This window comes from Amblyomma mixtum, chromosome 1 (assembly GCF_055824585.1).
Source record: "Amblyomma mixtum isolate Tamu chromosome 1, ASM5582458v1, whole genome shotgun sequence".
In the NCBI taxonomy this organism is placed as follows: Eukaryota; Metazoa; Arthropoda; class Arachnida; order Ixodida; family Ixodidae; genus Amblyomma; species Amblyomma mixtum.
Window position 1 is genome coordinate 291561310 of NC_143012.1, and position 16882 is coordinate 291578191.

Sequence of the window (16882 nt, forward strand, 5' to 3'; positions counted from 1 at the left end):
GTGCGTGGTGTTTGTGCGGGTGGGTTTTAGTGCACCCAGGGACAGCAATGTTTTCGCATTCCCACAATTAAGCTGTCTGAAGCGTCTGTGTCGAATTTTTTTAGCGCCTCATTGCAAGACTGCACGATAGCCGAGGCTGAAGAAACGGCCGTCGCTCTAGCGGCAGCGGAGGGCTATCGGATTGAACGGTCACTGATAATTCTTACTGACTCACAAGCAGCCTGCCGCAACTATCTTTGCGGCAGAGTCGGTCACAGAGCGCTCCGCATACTCCGCCCTGTAGACTGCAAGACACAAGAGATGCAGAACCACACAAGCCGATCAAACATAAGATCATCTGGGTACCGGGGCACACGGGGGTGGCAGGAAATCAAGAAGCGGACACGAAAGCTCGAGGATATACTAAATACCCAGCATCCAACGTCAACGACCTTGTGGAATCCCTGCCAGTACCTCAGGAATACTCGGCCATACTCAACAACTACAAAGGCAGCAGGATGCGGTACCCACCACCGCACAAATCCTTAAAGAAGAGGCTGTCACATGGAGACAACTACAAACGGGGTCATATCCAAACCTAAACACACTAAGTAAAATTCGTCCCACACTTTACGAACACAATTGTCCGTGGCGCCATGAAAAACCTGCACTGTGCCGCATAACATGGGCATGTCAAAAATACGACGTCGATCCAATTATACCAAACCCAAGTACGGAGCAATGGGATGGTATTCTCTTCGACGACTGCTGGGATGACCAGATCGATCTGACACGGCGAGCTCAGCTGACTGCAGCACCCAGCGGAGCCCTTGAATAGGGGCAACCGAAAGTTGCGGAGATGGACTCATCTGAACCGCCTTAAATCACTTGAGCTAGAGCTAAATGAAGTTATTCTAACTTAATGAATATAATCACCTTTCTAGTGCGGACATGCCAAGCTCAAAATAGGCCCTTCTACAGCAGGATTCTTGCCATTGCAAACTTCTTAAGAATGGGATTGTGTCTTCTTGTTTCAGGTCATTTTTTAAGCCCTATTCACACAAGGTACAGACCAGTTTTACTGCTCAGATGGAGCGCCTTATGCCAACCTTATGCCAGGCTTATGCCAGTGAATCGAAGTTTTATGCTTTTCGAGGTCAAAACGCGATGAACCAGTTGGCTCTAAAAAGAATCTTTAACTTTTGTTTGCGCCCTTCGTTGGTAATAGCTGCTTATACTGTCCGAAAAGAATTATCGATGTTGTTAACTTGCGCTGTTAATCGTTATTGTGTGTCTTCCTTTTGTCTCTGTCTAAGTTCGTGGTGTTCGTCGCAAATGCCATACCCACTCGCATAAACTTCTCTTCCAATTTCGGAATTTGCAAGTGACGCCTATTAATAAAACGAATTACAAAAAACAAATGGCAGTGGCTTAGCTCAGCTATGCTAGGATATACTTAGGGAGAGCTACTTTGGCGTCTCCGCTTGGCAAGACATTCCTCTCTATGCTCTCCGCCGCTCATTCACGCGCGGCGGCGGCTACGGCGAACTCTGACGTCATGCGCCGCGCAACTGCTGTTCCTCTCTGGTTTCGCGCATGCGCACTATCGGCCTCCCAGGCTCGCAGCGGAATTCTGGACTTGGTGGCATAGTGTAGATCTCGCTACAAAAGGGCTCAATGTTCAAGAGTCAAGCTAAAAAGTTTAAACTTTCGGTCTCCGGTAATTTTGAAGCCAAAGCTTCACTACGGGACCTCGTGCTTCGATAGCCATGCGTTAGCCATCTCCATGCCTTAGCGCTGACAGCGGTGAGCGAACTCTCGCGATCAACCAATAACTACCACCTACCAGGGTGGAAGGGGGGGGGGGGTACTTTAATGCACATATAAAGACAAACAGGAATTTCTTTCCACTTATGCGGGAGAACATCCCGTTAGGAATTTCTTACCACTTATGCGGGAGAACGCCCAGTTCCTCTCGCTCGTAACGCCTGCCACGGCTGTGACAGCCTCGCGAAATACTTGCATAGAACTCGTCTTTGAGATCCAGGCACTAGTGCAGCAAGTCAAGCATATATCCATCTATTTCTCCGACCACACAGCTTCCTTCATGACAGTCAAGAACTGTCAGTGGAGTGTCTGTAATTGTACATACGTCTTGCTCGAATTACTTGCCTCAATCTATCAAAAAGCTGAAACAGATGATGAACTCCGCTCAAATTTTGCATTAGGAAGTAACGTAATCGTCGGCAATTTTTCGTTCTGCTGATTTAGAATTCAATTTTAAGTTTGAACGCCAAAATAAAGTGGATTTCTTACACAGATCCTCATCATTTTAAATAGACCTGCCCTTGATGAGAAAACAGTGTAAACGCCATTTTACGGCGTCTCGTTTTGAGAGGTTGTTACGCTGGTAGACGCAGCATTATATGTAAAGACGGTTACGCCTAACAACGCAGTGCTCGGTGTCTGCGACATCCCTTCGCTCCAGCTCCACCCGATGGCACGTATCTGACCAAACGTTTGTGCTGCAAGCCTATAATTAATTTACTTAGACGGTCCGCAGAAGCATGCCTTGCACCGGACTGTTCCAGTGTGGCCCCAGGTCTCTCTCAATTTCCACCCCACGCAATAATTATACGGACGCAAAAGAACGCCTTGGTTGCAAAATCCGTAAGTAGGCGTACGTGAGGCAATGTGATGGTTATAATCATCGTTTAAAATGATTCGACTTCTTGTACTAGGCGTGTACGGCACAGATATATCGCAATGCGTTAGGAAACGTTAGTCTTAAGCGCTTTGGCAAGGCGGCCATCTGATGCGCTCGGTTTTAAAACACGAGTATATGTGCTCGGAGAAGTAAGCTTGTAATATGCGCATGAGGTTTGTGCATGAGATTGTTTCTCACAGTACAACAGTTTATAACGTAGGTGGATAAATTTGGGTTCTTCAAGGCAGAGACCAAGTATTTTTGTTCACTTTTTTTTCTGTGTTGCTGCTATGTATAATACTAGTCTCGCTTCTCTTTATTTTCACACACTGCCAGCTCACTGATATGCGGAAGGCTTCATTCGTCGACAGTACAGCTTTTTTTTCTAACGAGGCATCTGGTGCCGGCGCACTAAACCTAAACACTAGCAAACACTAGGAAAACGTTCATAACATAGAGAGAAGCATTCAGGTTATACAACGTGTGATGCTCGCTCACGCTTCCTAACCCTCGAACATAAATAAAAAAGCATTAGTTGTTTAACTTATGCTCGCCTGATACCCAAGAGTACCCGTTTCTTAGACTCGCTACGTCGCCTACGGCACCTACCACACAGTAGCCGATTCTGATTATAGCTCGAACAGGATTGAGATAAACCTACCCTCAGATGATGTTTAGGAGCTGATGTCCGGGGTGCTATTTCAAGAGATGTGATTTTGTCTTCGCTTTTTGGCCTGCTTACTGTCGCTGTTTTGCACATTGTCTGGTCAGCTATTTAGTTTTATTTCTCTCTTTGTCCGCCTCCTGGGTTTCCTCAAGCGTTTCTAGATTTCAGGCCTGATCACCTGTTTTGCTCACAATCGGGGACACCAGCGACAAACCATACCCCTTCAATCCCGTCTCCATCGGACCGTCCACTGTCAGCAAGAGGGAAGATAAATGCCTTTGGTGCGCGCTGAATTAGCGCCAAGGGAGGGAGAGATAAGGAAATTCTTGTGCAGACAGCGTACATTCCTGTCAGGACATGTGGCTCTAAATTGATAGGTCGGAAACCAAAGCGAGGATAAAATAACTGAGGAAACGAGAGCGGGCTGACGGAAATAATAGATGTTGCGGAAATGTACGTCATTAAAGGGGCCGCTGACACGAAAAAAAAGAATCCGGGGAAAGGAATCCGCAAAAAGAGGTACACAGCGATGGTGCGGGTTGACATTATGTGGTCAATCAAAAAGGAAAAACGAGAACAGAAAATAGAAGGTTAGCGGCCAGCACACAAGGTAGCACCGACAAAACAAACTCAAATCCCGCAAGCATGTCAAAAAAGACGAGGACAGCAAGGAAAGGAGGAGAAGTGGTATGCACAACAAGGTTGGAGGCTAGTTGCGGCTAGTGTAAGCCAACGATTTGTTTCTGGGGATATGCACAAACAAATGACAACATAGCTTCGTTTCTACCGCCATTCCGTTTAGCATTTTGAAACGCGATGAGAATATACTGACGGCAATAAGAGGGAGAGAAAGGCTGCCACTCTCTTCCTGCAGAGGTAAAAATCCTGATTTATTTTCGTGAATAGATCACAATGACATATCATATAATATTTCGCATCTCATTTGGAAGGATGAGGGAGCAAGTGTGCGCAGGACAATGCCGTCGCAATAAGCTCCTTGTCGATTGACCTCTAAGTTGACGCTACTTCGAAGCTGCTTAAAAGCCAGCTTTCCATAAAAAAATGAACATAGAATTGTTCGGAGTAGTGATCGGTCGTATTAAAAAGGCGATCCTGTGTGGAGGTTATCCCACCGCTCTTGTCTCTTGAGGGGGTGATTGCCGTAATTACCCATGGAGTTGCTTGGTGAGCTGTGTGATAGAGAGTCAATGCTGTTCATTGGTATTGCAAGCGGAGTTTAGCGCCCCAGAGCTTCACATGCACTATGAGAGAGTGCGTAGTACAGGGCCACGAATTAGCTTAGAACTCCTGCGATTCTGTACGGTGAACTGATATCGCACAGCACGCGTGCGTATTTGGTATTTCGTCTCCAACGAAATGTAGCTGGTATTCTATCCCGCCTCCTTGGTCTCAGCACCTTAAAGACATGTACCACCAAACCTCTGCAGGGGGTGCCAATGTTAGTACTGGCGTCCCCCCCCCCCCTTTAGAACATGTAATCTGCAAGTTTTCCCAATGCCGGTACCATATAACGATTGCTTTGCTCAAAGTCAGTTCCCTCCATAACAGTAACCGCTGCGACTGGGACACTTCATAAATAGAGAGAAAAAATTGCGGGGGGGGGGGGGGGGGGGGAATGGCACTGCTTAAAACAGTCCCAACGGGTGAAAAGAAGAAATCGATTAATACAAATGAAACGGTAACCTCATCTAGTGCCGGCGAGAGCCTGCCATTATTTTCTTTCTATTTGAACTGCCTGTTCGAAGACTGACTGCGCTCTGTCCACGCAATAAAAGAGAATCTAAGAAAAAACACGCTTCCATAAAACTTTTATTAGGCATCAAAGGCAAAACTGTGATAATTACCTTTATATGGGCCTCTACGTGGTACAGCAGCGCAAAGAGGTTAAGGTAATAGAAATATGTCCGGACAAGTGTGGTGGCGTTGATTTGGTAACAGCATTTTCTGCCTTCTACCTTGGAACCTATACATCGATATTTCTTTGCTCGCCAGCAACGCCACAAAAATACAGACAATTGTGTGAGGGAGGGGAGAGTTGTGTACTTTGAGTTCAGAATGTACTCTGCGAGACGCAGAGCCGCATTTGCTGTGTTCTTTCTTCATCCATTCTTCTCCTGCAACAGTGATTGTGCTTCGTTTTCCGTGCGAGCTTATTTCTAATCTTCCGTTCTCTCTACAAACCCTACTACTTGCGTCTCCATGCCCACGTTTGCCCTATCTCCCAAAATATGAGACAAGTGCGAAGTACAGCGCAATGTTTGCCTCTCGCCCTCGAGAAACAACTCCCAACGCGGGAGTTCGCTCAACCAATTTTCTGATCCCAAGAAGCAAGGCGCGCTGCACCTAGTTCCTTTGCTGCTCGACGCAAGCTTATTCGAGGTCACGTTCCAGCCCCCGGATTTAATAACGTGAGTTTGTTGCTCAGGAAAGCGTTTTTAAAATTTATTTCATTTCATGTTCTCCTCGGCCGGCACTTGTTTACAGCACAGTTCTGTTCTTCCTTCAGAGCTGCCTCCGGCCAGTTCGTTAGAACCCTACACGCAATACTGTGAGCTAGATGTGTCTCTTCAGAACTTACCTTGTGAGCTTGAACTGTTTGATAGATTGTCTAGCAAAAAGTTTTGATTGAACGTCCTTCAAAACAGAGGCTTTGCCTCGTTTCTTTTTTTTTTTTATAAACATGTCCTTGTATTTTAACGCGGTGATTTATTTGAAGCGTACCCGACAACGCCATCGTTATATTGTTGCAATTTTTCTAATCATTTTGGCTGATTGGCTGAAAGCTGTATAAAGTACTCCACAATGCTGTTAACCCGCCGCACGCAGAAAGATCAAGCACAAGTCGTGTTCTACGTTTCTAAACAAACTTTCGTCACCCGATGGATAAGAGACACGAAGAAAAAAAATTACCGAAGACACTATGGAAATTCTAAAGTGCGCTTGGCGAAAGCCTTGCGGTTCGCATCTGGTGACATGTTCAGTCGTCGAATGCGCATTCGTTCCTTGTTCTTGTGACGTTTGGTGTTGGGGGAATCCGGCATCCGCTGTCGCTTCCTCGAACCGCTTGGCGCGGAATCACTGGGAAGCCTCGGAGCCGTGCGTCTCACTCACTCGACTGCAACGAAACGTGTGGCGAAGGAGCCGCGGTGCGGCTGCCACCGCCGACGCAAGCGCGCTCGTTCTACCGCTACTGTCTGACGTCACGGCTGCTATGCGCAGCTGGGCCCCCTACCGGAGCGTCGGTTGCTAAGGAGAGGAGGAGGTTGCGCCGCTGCGCGGAGGAGAGGCCACAGTTGGCACGATTCCAGCGCACAGAGGGACACCGCGAGCATGAGCCATTAAAGGCTTTCGCCTTAATATGGCTGCAAGGAAGATTAAATACGTCCTGCATTCAGCGACAACACAACTTTCTTCAGGGAATTGTAGGCGAGGGAAATAATAACGAAAGTATTTAAAGCATGAAAGCACTGTGTGTGCTCTCTGTCACGTTCATAGATGGTTTACAGCTTAGGCCCTCTTCGATAAACTGCGTGGTAGGGATGGGCTGCCATTGGAGGTCACCTAGTGCCGCAGTTCACTTGGCTACACTGTCCACAAATCAATAGGAAAACCCTTGCGAGTGCCGCAAGAGAGGAAGAATAATTAAGCAGGTGGCCAGTCGTCTAAGGGCACGCAAACATGGAGCACTTGCTGCTCGCAAAGGCAGCTGGTGAAGCTTGGAAAACTGGATTGCTCTTCAGGCTTGCAACGAAAAAATACTGCAGTAACCCTGTCGTGGCCAGTAGGAAAGTAATGCTCAAGGGTACAAGTATAAGCTTTTCTTATATCTCCTACTTAAGATGCATGAAAGGCGCAGGACTGCCTTCACTCAGCAGAAACCCCGAAATGTGTTCAATATTTCTTGTCTTTTGTTTCCTAAGCGTTCCCCTCGCCAAGATCCTCTGGTGTACGCCTCCGTCAGTGTTGCGTAAAGTGTCGTCCGTCATTTGAAGTCCCACCATTGAGGCGGCAGCTACGTTTGCGCTGTACGGTCGCGCCTCGAATTTGTCTTTGGAATCCGGGCCGTACTTGGTCAACTACCTCCGCTAACATCAATTTCTCATATATTTCTTTTTTTTTTCTTCCTTTCATATTTCCAAAGTTTAGTTCCCTTCATTTGAAGCTGGTGAGTATTGCTGCAGTCCTTGCTCACAATCCATCATTTTGATCTGTTCTGTCATTGTTTTTATGCCTCGTTTACCATTCGTCTGAATGAAGGCAAAATAAAAATTACGCAGAAAGAATGCAGACAGTAACGTGATGGCAGAAAAGTGCCTACTTAAAGCTTGTACTTTTCCTCCCATGCTAATGTTGGCGGCTTGTTCCCCTACGCGTACAAAGCCATCGTATCACTCGCAGTACTGAAGATTCCAGAGAAATGGGTTATGGAGACACCCTGATGCTCATCGCAGTCAGAAGTCACGTCAGGATAGAGATTCACGAAGAAGCTACCGCTTGTAAACAGCGAACAAATGAAAAACGGAATCGCTGGACTAAGCAGAATTCTGAGATGATGCTAAGTTTCGGCGAAAGTTTAGAAACAAACCTGTAGTGGTAATACAATCGCAAAACGTTTACAACACAAGCTTACAACAAATGCACCTTTGTTGTTGGCAACATGTTATCGTCCGAAGAAAAGTTCCCCGGAGAGCGCTTTACATCCATGTAATTTCTTCTGTTTATTTCTGCGTTGAAATCGATCTATTGCCACTGTAGGGATGAAAGTACAGGATATCAATCGGATACTTTCTCACCAGTAAAAAAAGATTCTCGAAAGGCACAGAAATTAAGTTGTCCTACAGCGTGAACAGATATATACAGTAGAATTTAAAGGTAATCACGTAAGAAACAAAACACCAGAAAGCTATACAACAAAAATTACACGCAGATTAGCATTGCTGGAAAAGTAGCAATTGAGCATAAGCTTCACAAATGCCTGCTAAACTATTCAACAAATACCTATGCCAATAAACAAGACAGCTGTGCAGCAAGGATATGATATAAATATGACAAGAATATGCTAAGTTTCGTATTTAAATAACCGAAATTTACGGTAAACAATTAAAGGTGTTTTTAAGAAATGAAAATGACTAAAGAAATTTATATTATCTGGGACATAATTCTAAATTTTATTCACATAAAAATCACCGCTAGGCTTCCATAGTTGGTTAAAATCCTTTGAAGCAACAGGCTCACAAATAGTTTATGAACAAGTATTTTGCACTCCAGGTTGAAGCAGTCATATTTAAAGGTAAACAGAACGAGTCGACCGTTGAGCGAGAGCAAGTGGCTAAAAATAAGCCCCAACTCACAACATGTCTAGTGTCTGTCTTTCTGGACCCCCTTTTCTTCCGCACTATGCACCACGAGATGCTGCACCGACCAGGTAGACAATGCATACCACTGTCCTTGGAGTACAGCAAAAACAACTTGAAACAACTATATAACTATACAAGTCAGGGCATTCATACTATACACGGCACTCGCACAAAAAATGAAGCATGCAGCGATATCCAAACACTAACCAAAGTTTCCATTATAACTCACGATAGCTTTGTTCACATGGGCCACGAGGCAGCATGGAGACAGTGTCCACAAATCTTGCCAATAGACGTTGTCTATCATTTTTAATATTTACACATATTTACGCACGATTAAGTGCTTCAAAAGGGTACATTGACTGGTTCATCAAAAATTGCGCCTCCACGTCTTGCGATATCCGAAAAAAAAAACACGCATTAGTATCGGATCTGGCAAGTTTCCCTTGTTAATTGAGGAATGCTCTGCAGGAGTGGGTGAACGTAAAAGACATCGAAGGGAGATAAGTGTTGTTTTTATTTTTTCTGCGATTTTAGCATGGGCACGAACGAAGCTTTATGCAGGTATGCAGCATTGAGAATAACTTCAATGAACCAGAAAGCGCTGGTATTGCTGGAGAAAGACTAGAGAGTCAAGGATACGCACATGCCAACTTCGAACTTTCTGAAAAATTGGCCATTGCTTAAAAATATCTGCCGTTATCTATCTCCTTGCATGCATGGGCTATTCAGCAAAGCCTCCCGCCAGCGCTACAAGTCACAGCGGGTATCTTGAACTATGGGCGCCTTTTTCTCCGTCTTGCAGCCTTTCTAATATCTCTGCCATTTCCTGTTTTCCTTTCTGCTGATTTCCAAGTTCGCCGCTGCTTTAGTTACGTGATCTGCGACGCATTTACGCTTCGTTGACTTCCCCGTCGAGAAGAGGGGCCTCGTGATTTATACTCCCACGTCGGTGAGGGTCGACAGATCGATGACCCTAAAGTTAGCAGCCGTTGTTTCGCTGTTCGACACGGTATTTGTCGCACTAGGGTCCTCCTGTCTGGCCTTTCGATCGTTCCTCTCTCCACGGATTGCTCTCTTTTTGTTTAGCCACTGTTAGCGTCCTGGAGTTGTCGAAGTCCCCTCTATGAGTTGTTTTTCTTTTCTTTTGTTTCCTTTCGAGTGCGTTTTCCTTGTGTGTTTTCATGCTGCCGATCCTTGTAATGCACTGCCTTTCTCGCCTTCTGTCCCTTTCTCTCCTTTAATGTGTTGGATGCTTGAGCATTTTCATTCCTTTTTACTTCAAACCTTTGCTCTTTGACTCGTCCTCACGTGCACGTCCTGAAATTGTCATTTCATGTCCCTTCGCCCTGATAAAGGGAGGACGGTGTGTACGAAACAACCCAAACACAAACAGTCAAGTGGATGTTGTGTTTTCAGTTTATGAATACTGGAAAGGCAGCAGAGCGAATAAAAGAAACGGAAAGAGATGAAGAGAGGGAACGCCAGCTAACAGCGAGATCAGGGCTAGAAGAGAGAGAACAAAAGATTGCATTGCATTGCTGACCCATATTCTTCCCTCGTCATCGCTGTGTGAATAAGAGGAAGCAAGAAGAGAAAGGACATGAATGGGCACCGGTAGCGTTGTTGGAGAATCGGCAAATGCGGTATTAGATAATATTTTACCGTGGCATTTCGCGCGATGGCAAATTTTGTTTGCCCCGTCTTGCAAATCAATCTAGTGACACACTTGAGGACGTTTTGTTGCTTCTACTTGCAGGAATAAATACTTTTTGTAGCCGCCGCGGTGGCTGAGTGGTAATGGTGCTCGGCTGCTTACCCGAAGAAGGCGGGTTCGATCCCGGCAGCGGCGGTTGCATATTGATATAGGTGAAACGCTCAACGCCCGTGTACTGTGCGACGTCAGTGCACGTTAATGAACCCCAGGTGGTCGAAATTTCCGGACCTCCTCACACGTTACTCCCTGACAAACCAAACCATTTGTGGCGTTCAGTTATCATAAATAAAAGAGACGGAAGTTTTCATTGTACCTACGTGTTATTTAATGTCTAATTTTCAATTGCTCTTCTGTGTATCGTGGAAACCTTTTGCACCTTTCCTCTGCGTAATCTTTGCTTCCATGAGTGTTTTTGTGAGCAGGCGATACAAGACGAATTCAGTGTATTTTAATCTCCTCCTAAGCCATACCCACTTATAATTTTCAGAGCGAAGGCTCTACTTCAGCATGAAAGCTACCAAAGCCGATTCACCGCTGAAGCCTCGACATTGACCTTGACCTTGAATAAATTTATAAACAAATAAAATAAATATTGTTGCATCAGATAAGTTAAGCTTAACCTCGATCAGAGCTTAACCTTAGTCTAATATCGCCATCAGAGGTGCCAACGACCAAGCAAAGCAAACGATGAGCCAATCAGGCTAAACACATGCTTCTGCATGTGTACTCGCTTTAACCCCGTTAAAACCCTACCATTTTCCTTATCTGCGCGTACAGCGAAACGAAACGACATATCTTTATTTCTTGAACTATTGCTTCTGTATATGCGGCGCAGTCGATTTAGGGGAGAATGTGTATGCCAAGACGTTACTTTCATTGCGGATACGGCAGAGAACATACAAGAAACAAGGAGAGCAGAGAAGCTTAAGGTATTATCTGCATTCGTTTGAAAGGCAATTTCATCGAAAAACAACGTCGATAAACTCGTTGAACAGAAGCATTTATGGCATGTAGAATTATCATATATAGTTTTTTTTACTTTCTGCAAGGCCGCTGTACCATGTGCAAGGCGATTCCAGCGCACCCGCCGAAAAAAGAAGAAAAGGACTCTCCCGAGCATTCCCAAAGGTGCGCGCGGCTGTAAGCGCATCCCAGCGCAGAATCCAGTAACCCCCCCCCCCCCCCCCCCCCCCTTGCGAGCTTGGCGAAGCGCGGGGCGACCGTGGACAGATTTTCGAGGTAATTTTAGCCTTCTCGAGAAGACAGGGGGCAAGAGTCGTAGCTTAACATACATGTATGCTGCGACGCCTCCTTTCTCTCTCAGCGCCCTCGGCTATTTCTGGAAATTTCGAACTATGATAGTTAAGAGCTTGTTGCATCATGTTATGCGGTTAGAGGTCAGGCTTCGCGCAGCGATGTAGACAAGCCCCAGCTTTCTGCAAGCCGTCTAGAGAGAGCTTGTAGCTCGAGTATTATTTTTGTGACAGCTTTGGTTGTCATGCGCGTAGCTCTTGCTTCCTTGTGTGTTCGTTTCTGTAGTTTTTTTTTAAGTGTTAAAGAAATCGACTCCTTTTGTGCGCCCGTGTATTATCGTCCGTCCATCATATGGCTGTCTGCTACGAGTCCAACCCCAGATAAACGAGCACCTCGAAGGAAACGAGGTGTGAAGAACGAAGGACATATCACCCTTACTCGTTCATTAGCTTTTCCCTCGTAATCCTTGCTCCTTCGTATTTATTTCGCTCTTAGTATACACTTATTTCAGCCCGACTATTCTTATGATTGCTGAATTGCTTTCATAAATACGAAGTCAGTTTTACTTCAGTGTTGCATACCGATAGCATTTCTCAAAAGCAAGTATTTAAAGCGAATTACCATATTCAGTTTTATACCACAATAACTTCGCGTGGCTTTCGTGAGAACATTGCATGCACTCGTGAACGCCAGGACAGCAGCTTGGGCATGTTGGTTACTCATTTGTGACGGAACAGCGCAAAACACCGGGACAAGAGGCAAGCGCTGACTTAAAACTGATTTTTATTTCGAAGAAACACTGCTTCTAATACCTTCTTCACACCCTCAAATCTCTCTGATTATATGTCTTAGGTTGTCATTTTAGGACGCTTGAATGATATGGTTGTGACGCATGTGTTTTCAGGGTGTGAAGAACGTATAATAAGCAGTGTTTGTTCGAAATAAAAATCAGTTGTAAGTCAGTGCTTGTCTCTTGTCCCGGTGTTTTGCACTGTTCCGTCACAAACTCGTGAATGCAAGTTCAGCCTCTAATTCTGGTTTTACTGGTATCAGTAACTCCATGATTAGGACAATGTGCAGCGTGAGAAATAAAATACAACAAATTAAGAAAGATGTCCTTTGTATCTCATTCAGATTGTATTCAGCATATAGTTTATGCTTGCTACACAAAGAAAAAAATATGATTTCGTAAAGGAGTTCGTTCCGTGAGCATGCGCATGGAACTATCCATGAGACATGAAGCTGCAACAAAAAAATACACAAAATGACGCTGGAATTGCAGCTTGGGGAAGGGAATCATCAGCTTGCTCAAGTCCGATGTTCCCTGCCGAATACGCCAAAAACAGGGACACACTCTGATACGCATGATTCTCGGTAAATAATTAGCAGAGAGGATGTTAGAGTGCTCGGAATAATAAAATAAGCTTAATGATAAAATAAAAATGTTTCGTGGATGCGAAAGAGAATTCAAATACTAAAAACTTACTCGTAAGACACTCTACTCACACAATTCTTTTTATTTTGACTCGAGATAAACTCCACATAAGCTCCGCGGTAGCGCTAATGGGTTAAGGTCCATTTATGCGGAATTGGTGATTCTGCGCTTTGCATTCATAGATTGTTGGCAGATCTCATGCCACTCCTGGAGCAATGGTGCTGCAATTAAGCGATGCACCACTGTCTTGGTAGGTGCCTGTTTGAAACACAGACACTGGTGGGGCATGTTGCGCACAGATTGCTCTTCTTGAGAAACCTCTCGGAATTTCTCTGGGAACGTTTCACTGACTCGCGCCCGCGCCATCGACGACGACGACGACGCCGGGTTTTCCGGTTAAGGGGACGTTAACGTTATCGCGTCAAAAGAAAGCACCGTGGTGAAAAACACAGTAATGCAAAATGCTGAAAGCAACTAAGTGCTGCACAGAAAAAAAAACTGAAGAGAAGAAATACAATATAAATAAGAGATTGCAAATTAGCGATGCACTTAACAAATGTGTAACGAAGAAAGATATATCTGTTAGCGAGATTTCTTAAAAACTTGTTCCTCCTGGTCACTGCTTGAGAATGCAAAACCAAAACGGGGACTAATTTCTTCCCCGCGCCCTCATTTTTCAGCAGACACACTGCTGCCTCGTCCTTATTCCTCGTTAGCAAGGACTTCCCGCCCAGGAGAAGAGACCGACATCGTCGAGGTGGCTGCGTCGCTTTCCCTCACCGTTTGTTCTTGCGGAGTTCAATGCCTTTGATTTGCCGCTACAGCGAAAAGCATTCTGCCGAACGAGTTTCGGATTGCGACCGACGACGCAACTCGTTAGCGCTGAATGACGTCGGTCGTTACCGCTGTTTTCCCCCGTAAACAGCACCTAAGGGTTCGAAGTGAACGGCTCCCTTTTGCTCGGTCACGTCGGAGCTCTCTTCACAAAATGCTGGTGCCGCTGTGCTTATGGCTTCTTTTGCCTCGCTTGTGGCATTTCTGCTCCGCTTCACCCTGTCCCTATTTGACCGGGGAAGATCGAGAAGCATTCCTGAAATCTGCATTCCTTAAGTTTCGCTACCACCGACTCTTTAGCAAAGATAGCAGAGCGTAATGGGATTGGAAGAACATTCGTAAATACAGGAATGTTAGCGTCCCTATGTTCGTGCCTGCTTTGAGCTTAATAAGGCGCACATGCGTCATCCTGTGCAGTTTCATGCTACTTTTTTGACATCTCTTAATATGAAACTAACAAAAGAATACCAATATATGACTCACAAAGGGTTATACAAATTTCGCGCGAGTTTAGCCTACCTATTGAAAGCTTCCAAACACTTGAGCACGGTATTCGATTTCAACCAGCGAAATTCATTCAACTATCTCAACTATCGCTGGAGGTGCTTACTTTCTTTCAGCCTTCACGGAGGCACGTAGATCTAGTCTGTCACGGAAGTGTAGGCAGATCATTATGTCTCGGCCGTCAGCTGCCGTAAACAGCTACAGACTATCGATGGAATTCATGCTGCGGTGTACGCGCTAGCATTATATGCCGCTTGGCGTTTTCGTTTGCTGTACTCAGCTTCAGCACTAGAAAGCACATTTTCACCCCCAAATTTGCTTTCTCTATGAGGTGTGGCATGGGGAGGCTTCAGGAGGTGTCCGGGTGGGTTTTTTGTGGAGCCTTCTGGAGTTTGGAAGGAGGGGCTTTGATGCGACTGGAGGATGGTAGATAGGTGGACGCTCGTAAGCGACAGATGCATTTCTACTGGTGGGTGCACGGATTTGCATCTTCCGGGCTGTGAGGGACATGACGTTGTCCGAAAAGTTTTATGCCTCCGTCCGTTCGTTCTTCGACACCGCGCGGAAAGGTATATGTTTCAGTGAAACTCGAACCTAAGCCACTTAAGATGCCAGCATGTGTAATCGCAACGAGGTGCAATAAAGTCATTTGCGCCGGCGCGAGCTGCTCCTGCAATCGAAGGAATAAGATAAGATAAAATAGATAAGAATTTTATTTAGACAGGTACAAGTGTCTAGGAGAATGGCGAAAAGGCAGTGAGATGCCTGACAAAGCGCCATCCCCCCCCCCCCCCCCCCCCCAAGGAGAAGGAAAGTGTGCTGTCCTGTCAGTTGTCTAAACTGGGCCACTATAACTGCTGCGTGCAGACGGGAAGGAGTTGGTGTAAACATTTTACAAAGAAAACATTGAGAGAGCAGGCGCGCATCGCAGCAGCCACTTCTTCCGAAGCCATGACCCCTGCTGCTGAAGCAACAGGTGCCCCCACTACGACGTCCTTTCACCTGGTGTGCATGTCGTAGAATCTGATGCAGAGGGCATTTACTCATGCAGTAGTTAGTAATCAGAATAGTTAAAAATCAGAAAACTGCTTTAAAAACTTTTACTTTCATGTATTCGTTTCGGCTCTAAGCCTACTTTTCGCCATAAGTTTTAGCCACACCGTAGCAGCCGACGACAGCAGCGGCACCGCGTCTTGCTTACGCCAGAGATAGGTGTTGTTTTATAGACGGTGTGTTGTTTATAGACTCTATCGCATCACGGATTGCGTATAGCTCCATCCCAAGCGTTGCCGGGTGGTCCTAGACTTAATCCCTATGTATGATTAACTGAGAATGTGTAGGGTAGTAGTCGCCGTTCTTCCGCCGTTTTCCATGACCGATGCGTCCGTGTAAGCTATATACATTCTTTGGCTTATATCAACCACTGTTCTAGTTTTCGACGGTGTTTTACGATGGAGGTTGGTCGTTTGGTTAATAGTTACTGTCGTGTTTCCCACGAAGGGAGTCTACCCTTCCTTCTTTTTCTGCTGTGTTTGAGCACGCGTTCACATCCTCCCTCGCACTCGTTCTTGCCTACGTCCACAAGTGCTTGTAGTTCCACCGTAGTTTCTTCGTCTGTGACGCTTTGCATGTGTCTGATCGGCTATTTGCTTGCATTGAAGGCTTATTAATATCTCTCTAAAGAATGGCATCAACTATTGATAATGTACCACGTATTGCCCAACTTTCGAGACTCACACAGCCGTATCTTTTGACTAACGCGCTTTTTACCGTTTGGTAACATACCTATTTCTCGATGTATCTAGTTCCTGCTTTCTCCGCCCGGGAGCCGCGTCGGCGATTTTTTATGAAGGCCAGAGCACGTGCACTCGTGCTTTTCACAGTAAGTTTTCTTTTTTATATTTATATTTAGGCATCCCATCTTCTCAAGATTACTAAAATTCTGCAGCACGCAGCAATAAGCGAAAGATGCGTGATCGTAATTTCAAAGTAGCGGCATTGTTTACGCATGCGATGCACTTCAATTTACGTTCTTGACCGTATGGTAACATGGCACGATAGTGCATAACACTCGTCATTTCTTTTGTCTGGGATTATGTGTTTTTTTACTTCTATGTGTTTCAGGCTCTCTTAGTTATAGGCATGCTTGTTACATGCCACGACAGTAACCAAAAGGCGCGCGCAACTTTTTTGGAAGATCCTGGCTTCGTAGGCAAAAACAAGGCGCTCAAAATCCTGTATATGACCTGAGGTGTGCGAGTTTGTGCATTATGCTTTTTCTTCATGTATTCCTGTCCAGCTTTTTCTTTCTATGCATGGGTTTCCAGTGTTATCACTCCTTTTTCAGATGGCTCCCGGATTTTTCTATAAGCTCACATCGATATGCGTTCGATGCACAGCGAGCGAA